The sequence below is a fragment of the Cetorhinus maximus genome, chromosome 4, assembly GCF_964194155.1.
Source record: "Cetorhinus maximus chromosome 4, sCetMax3.hap1.1, whole genome shotgun sequence".
NCBI lineage: Eukaryota > Metazoa > Chordata > Chondrichthyes > Lamniformes > Cetorhinidae > Cetorhinus > Cetorhinus maximus.
Window position 1 is genome coordinate 131,479,267 of NC_135882.1, and position 7,071 is coordinate 131,486,337.

The following is a 7,071-nucleotide window of genomic DNA, read 5'->3' on the forward strand; positions in this document are numbered from 1 at the left end:
CGAGCCAGGTAGGAGTCGAACCTACAATCTTCTGATCCGTAGTCAGACGCGTTATCCATTGCGCCACTGGCCCAATTGACAAATTAATGGTCTTCATACACATTTTACAGAGCTGTGCTACAAAGTGGGATGAACAGGAATCGAAAGTTTTTTTTTGCAAAAATATACTTTATTCATAAAATATCTTCCATCACATTCCAAACCATTCCAAAAACACCATTTCAAGGGTACAATCCGGTTCAACTTTTACAAAATGTATCACCAGGTGCATCAGTACAAATAATATTACAATCATTTACAGCCTTTCATTTTGAGCTGTACAGCCCGAGGGGGTTTAAACAGTTCCCAGTCCCTTGGTGCGCTGTGGCAGAAAGGTCTTAGACAGCGACCCTTCCCCATTGCGCCTTTGCGGCAGCTGCCCCAAACTTTAGTGCGTCCCTCAGCACGTAGTCCTGGACTTTGGATTGTGCCAGTCCGCAACACTCGGTCGGGGACTACTCTTTGTGCTGGAAGACCAACAAGTTTCGGTCAGACCAAAGCGCGTCTTTCACCGAGTTGATGATCCTCCAGCTGCAGTTGATGTTTGTCTCGGTGTGTGTCCCTGGGAACAGCCCGTAGAGCACAGAGCCCTGTGTCACAGAACTGCTCGGGATGAACCTCGACAGCAACCACTGCATCTCTCTCCAGACCTTCTTTGCAAAGGCACAATCCACAAGGAGGTGAACAACGGTCTCTTCCCCACCACAGCCACCTCGAGGGCAACGTGCAGAGGGGGTGAGACTCCTGGCGTGTAGGAAGGATCTGACGGGGAGGGCCTTTCTCACCACCAGCCAAGCCACGTCTTGGTGCTTGTTGGAAAGTTCTGGCGATGAGGCATTCTGCCAGATGACTTTGACAGTCTGCACGGGGAACCATCCCACAGGATCAACCCTCTCCTTTTCCCTCAGGGCCTCTAAGACGTTACGTGCTGACCACTGCCTGATGGACTTGTGGTCAAAGGTGTTTTTCTGCATAAATTTTTCCATGAGGGACAGGTGGTACGGCCCGGTCCAACTACTTGGAGCGTTCCGCGGCAGCGTGGCCAGACCCATCCTTCGCAACACCGGGGACAGGTAGAACCTCAGCACATAGTGACACTTGGTGTTTGTGTACTGAGGGTCTACGCACTGCTTGATGCAACCACACACAAAGGTGGCCATCAGTATGAGGGCGATGTTGGGCACGTTTTTTCCCCCTTTATCTAGAGGCTTGTACATCGCGTCCCTGCGGACACGATCCATTTTCGACCTCCAGATAAAGCGGAAGATGGCTCCAGTGATCGCCACCGCGAAGGAGTGTGGAATGGGCCAGACCTGCGCCACGTACAGCAACAGCGAGAGTGCCTCACACCTGATGACCAGGTTCTTACCCACAATGGAGAGGGAGCGTCGCTCCCACATGCCCAGTTTCCTTTTCACCATAGACACTCGCTCCTTCCAGTTTCTAACGCATGCCCTGGTCCCTCCGAACCATATCCCCAGCAGCTTCAGGCCGTCAGCCCTGACAGTGAAGGGGACAAAGGATCGGTCAGACCAGTTCCCAAAGAACATGGCCTCGCTCTTCCCACGATTTACCTTGGCTCCCGAGGCCAGTTCGAACTGGTCGCAGATGTGGATCAGTCTGCGCACCGACAGCGGATCCGAGCAGAAGACGGCGACATCATCCATGTACAGGGAGGCTTTTACCTGGGTGCCTCCACTGCCTGGGATCGTCACTCCTCTTATGCCCGGATACTTCCTGATGGACTCGGCAAAGGGTTCTATGCAACACACGAAAAGAACAGGCGAGAGAGCACAGCCCTGCCTGACTCCAGATTTAATCGGAAAGCTATCTGTTTCCCACCCATTGATTGAGACTGCGCTACTGATGTTAGTGTAGAGCAGTTGGATCTAATTTCGAATTCCCTCCCCAAACCCCATTTTGGAGAGCACATCCACCATGTAGGTATGCGATATTCTGTCAAAGGCCTTCTCCTGATCCAAGCTGATGAGGCAGGTATCCACACCCCTGTCCTGTACATAGGCAATCGCATCCCTGAGCAGCCCGAGGCTGTCAGAGATCTTCCTACCTGGCACAGTGCAGGTCTGGTCAGGGTGAATCACCAATTCCAGAGCGGATTTGACCCGATTGGCGATGACCTTGGACAGAATCTTATAGTCCACATTCAACAGTGAAATGGGTCGCCAATTTCTAATTTCCTCCCTTCCCACCTTGTGCTTGTAGATGAGGGTGATAATGCCTTTCCTCATGGATTCTGACATGCTGCCGGCCAGGAGCATACTCTCGTACACTTCTAGCAGGTCTGGGCCGATCCAGTCCCACAGAGCCGAATACAACTCCGCCGGCAAGCCGTCGCTTCCGGGAGTTTCACTCTTCTCCAAGGACTCAAGGGCCTTAGTCAGTTCATCAGGAGTTAGCGGTTTGTCCAGGCTCTCCCGTGTACTGTCGTCTAAGACCTCCGTGATAGAGGACAGGAAGGACTGGGAGGCCGTGCTGTCCGTGGGCTTCACGTCATACAATCCGGCATAAAAGGATTTGCTGATCCTCAAAATGTCGGACTGCGATGACTTTACTGAGCCGTCTTCTTCCTTCAGGCTGCTGATCACAGAGCTCTCTCTGTGTACCTTTTGGAAGAAGAAACGTGAGCACGTCTCATCCTGCTCCACGGAGCGGACTCTGGAACGGAAGATGATCTTGGAGGCCTCCAAGGCAAAGTGCGAGGCTTGCTGGCTCTTCACCTCTTGGAGCTCCTCCTTGACATCGACCCCCATCGACTGCAGCCGGAGCAGATTCTGCATGTTTTTCTGGAGTCGGGACATTTCCCTCTGTTCCTTTCTAGCTTTCTGGGTGCCTTTGAGGATGAAAAACCTCTTGATGTTTCCCTTGATCGCTTCCCACCAGTGTGTCAGGGACTCAAAGAGGGGTTTCACGGTTCTCCAACCTTTGTAATCCCTATTGAGCTCCTCAATGTTCTCTGGGGTCAGCAGTTGCACATTTAGCTTCCATGCCCCCCGCCCACCCTCAGGTCCTTCTCTAAGTGGCAGTCGGCCAGTAGGAGACAGTGGTCAGAGAAAAACACCGGCTTGATGTCGGTGGATCTGACTGTGAATGCACGGGACACAAACAGGAAGTCTATCCTGGAACGGATGGACCCATCTGGCCGCGACCAGGTGTATCTACGCTACGCTCCGTCTACAGGGTTGCTGAAGACGTCGTGCAGCTTGGCATCCTTAACTGTTTCCATCAGGGATCTGGACGTAGCGTCCAATCTGCTGTCGGCCCTGCTGGACCGTCCAGCCGCATCGATGATGCAGTTGAAGTCACCGCCCAGAATGACCGGCCTGGAGGTCGCCAGCAGCAGTGGGAGCTGCTGAAAAACCTCCAGCCGCTCGGCCCCTTGTGACGGGCCATACATGTTAATTAACCGGAGTGGAACATTCTTGTACATTACGTCTGCTACGAGGAGGTGCCCGCCCACTACCTCCTTAACCTCGGAGACGGTGAAGTTACCTCCCCGCAGCAGAATACCCAGGCCGGAGGAACGAGAGTCGTTTCCGCCCGACCAGATCGATGGCCCATGGGACCACCATCGTGACCATTGCCTGTAGGAGCTGAGGTGCAGTATCGCACACTCCTGCAGAAACAACAGGTCAGCTTTGACCTTGGCAAGGTAGTCCAAGGTCGCAACACATCGCGTAGTAGATTTAATGCTACGCACATTTATGGATACAATCTTTAAACCCATTTTAAAGCATTTATTCTCCTACCAAACCTGTTGTCTCTGAGAGTCCCAGACCTTTAGTCTGCTCCTTCATACCAGTAGTGACCTCAAATTGCTTCACTTTGGATGGGCTGAGGTAGTTCTCCTTGGCAGTGTTCTGCTCAGGTGGCATCAGGGGGTTCACGTAGAGAGCGGGTTTTGAGATGACCTTTGCTGGAGAAGCTTCTCCAAAACTCACCCCCTCTGGGGCGTTGCTGTTCCCGGCTTCCCGGAGCTGGGGTGCGATGATTGCCTCACTGCTCCCAGATTCCTGGGGCTGTGGTGCACTGGCTTCCTCAGGTTGCAGGCAAAGTTGGGATGCGCTGGTCTCCTCGTTGTCTCCAATGTTCTGGAGCTTGGGTGTCTCGTCCTCCAACTCCCTAGAGCTTTGCTGCTTCTTCTGTCGGTGCCGCCCTGGCACTTCTTCATCCGAAGAGCTGCTGCCTTTGTCATCCATGTCGGATGGGAGACGCCTCTTGCCACTTGTCTGGGAAATGGCTTTGCTTCTTCTTCGCTCCTTCTTCCTTTTGGCTCTCTTCACCGTCTGCCACTCCCCCTGCTGCTTTTCCACTGCTGTCTCCGCCTCCTCCATTGATTCGCTGTCCTGAGGACTGGGAGGTTCAGGGGGTAGTGCTGTTGATTGGCTATCTGTTGCCTCAATCTCTTCCTCCACCTTGTCTCTCTCTGTGTCCTCCTTTGTCCCGTTGAGCTCCCTGGGGGCCTTGGTGGTTGGAGTGACACGAAACATTTCTTCTGCTTCCCCCTCGTTGGCTTTGGCTGCCTGTGCGTAAGTACGGCAGCGTTTGGGGCAGGTCCTGTAGAGGTGACCTGCCTCGCCACACAGGTTGCAGCACTTGGCCTGTTTGCAGTCTTTTGTCTGGTGCCCTTCCTGTTTGCAGATCTTGCAGAGGGAGGCGCTGCAGTTGGCCGCCACATGACCAGCCTTGCCGCATGAGCGACAATGCTTGGGTTGCCCAGCGTAGACCAGGTAGCCACGGTTTCCCCCGATAGCGAATCTGGAAGGAGGGTGGAAAGTGGCTCCCTTACCGTCGGTCGTTAGCGTGACCATAAACTGGCGTTTGCCTGTCCAGATCCCCAAGTCATCTCGAATCTCGGTGCCGCTCCCCACCTTATCGAAGCACCTGGTGAGGAAGGTGACCACGTCGGCGACAGGGACGAAGGGGTTGTACAGATGCACCATCACCACACGGTCCCGTTGCAACGGCAGAGCAAAGAGCGGCTCCGCCGTCAGAATCTTCATCTCCGGCAGGTCTCTCTTCTCCTCGAACACCCTCAGGAGCTGGACGCAGTCTGCCACAAGCTTAAACGTCACGTCCAAAAATCCAGCGTTGGAGAAGTCCTGCAGGGTGAAGATCCCCGGAGCTTCAAAACAGCACGCCTTCAACAGGATCCTCCTGGCGAAGAAGGCCCGATCCATAGGTGATCCTCCTTCGCTGTCCATCACTGTGACTCGGACGGTGTTAGATAACCCATGGTATGGGTTTCGATTGGTTATAGCCTTTGCTTCCCGACCATGCCTTGGCAGAACCATGCTCATGGTCTCTCCCCTGCCAGGTTAGGTTCACCTGCGGACAATCAGCAAACTAAGTCATCTTCACTGATCTTCATTCATTTCTCAGCCTGAAATGTGCTGAATGTTCCTGCATAGCAAACCAAGTGTGCCCTCAGGTGTCTGCTTCAAGACGGGCTCGAATTTGCATGTGTTGATTTGAAAGAAGTGTGTGGTAAGCAGCAAATTGCTGAAGGACATCATTCTTAAATTCACAAGAAGACGATAGAGAACATGCTGCCACAAAAGCACAGGAGCCCTCATATCCTGTCCGAAAACTCCCTTCTCATCCTACTTTCAATTCTGCACTTGCACATGCTGGCCAGCAGGGAGTTCCATTGAGCAGCAGCACTCCCAAATCTTAAGATAAAAGCAAAAAACTGCGGATGTTCGAAATCCAAAACAAAAACAAAAATACCTGGAAAAACTCAGCAGGTCTGGCAGCATCTGCGGAGAGGAACACAGTTAACGTTTCCAGTCCGCACCACTCTTCAACAGAACTAAGTAAAAATAGAATAGAGGTGAAATATAAGCTGGTAGAAGGGGGGGTGGGACAGTTAGAGCTGGATAGAGGGCCACTGATAGGTGGAGATAGCCAAAAGAAATCATAGACAAAAGGACAAAAAGGTGTTGAAGGGGGTAATATTTTCTAAGGAATGTGCTAATTAAGGGTAGAAAGCAGGACAACCAAGGTACAGATAGCCCTAATCGGGGTGGGGTGGGGTGAAGGAATCGAAATAGGCGAAAAGGTAGAGATAAAACTCCCAAATCTTAATCTCTCCCTTGAAAGCAATGGAAGTCTTCTACCTGTCAAACAGCACATTTGCCTGCTGCCTCTGGTTGGAGGCTGCTGATAGTTTGCAGTCTCCTTTGGCGCTTCAGCATGATCGGGCTGTTCTCGGCTTCTTTAAAGATTATTGTGTTTGTCGGACTAAAACTACTTGGGTGTTGCTGCTTGGGCATGGTGATCAGGATAAAGCTTTTAACAATTTGAGGCAGTGATGAATTTGCAGCAAGCAATCCCTACTGGTAAGGGAGCAACTGGGATGCTGGCTCTGAGGTCCTGCTGCAATACCATGAAGGGGAAGATGCTGCAGACAGCGGGCAGCTACCTCAAATTACAGAGTGCTTGCTGTACACGTGGGAGACAATGTGATTAACACCGACACCCACTAATTCTCTGGACAAAAACAGAATTACCTGGAAAAACTCAGCAGGTCAAGCAGCATCGGCGGAGAAGAAAAGAGTTGACATTTCAAGTCCTCATGACCCTTCAGCAGAACTGAGTAAAGTTAGGAGAGGGGTGAAATATAAGCTGGTTTTTATCCCACTAATTCTCTGTCGGCTCTGTTCAATTGTTGAAACAAAATCAAGGTGTCAAGTGTCAGTTTATGCTAGTGAAGTTAATTTATTCCAAAAGCTTTCCTCCTGCGGAGGGGCAAAGAGAACAGGGACAGGAAATGACTTGACGTGCTGTCGGAGTCAAGTGATCTTCATTTGCTATGTAGCAAAGATGCAGAGCTCAGGTGAGGGAGCAGAAAATAGGGCCTTGCAACAAGACACGTTGGGGAACGTTTCGCATTGTTTAGATTTGGATAATGAACCACTGAACACAACACCATGCAAACTGTGAGAGAGCAGAAGCAGAAAGTTGCATTTGCAAAGTGTGTGAAGTGACCATGGTGGGATTGCAAAACTTCAG

General features: G+C 51.7%; 1 non-coding gene across 1 annotated transcript; it reads right to left on the bottom strand.

Annotated features, from left to right (window-relative positions):
• On the bottom strand, positions 1–73 carry trnar-acg (transfer RNA arginine (anticodon ACG)). Its single transcript has one exon. It is a non-coding gene; the product is annotated as a tRNA-Arg (tRNA).
• Between the last annotated feature and the right edge of the window lie 6,998 nt (positions 74–7,071).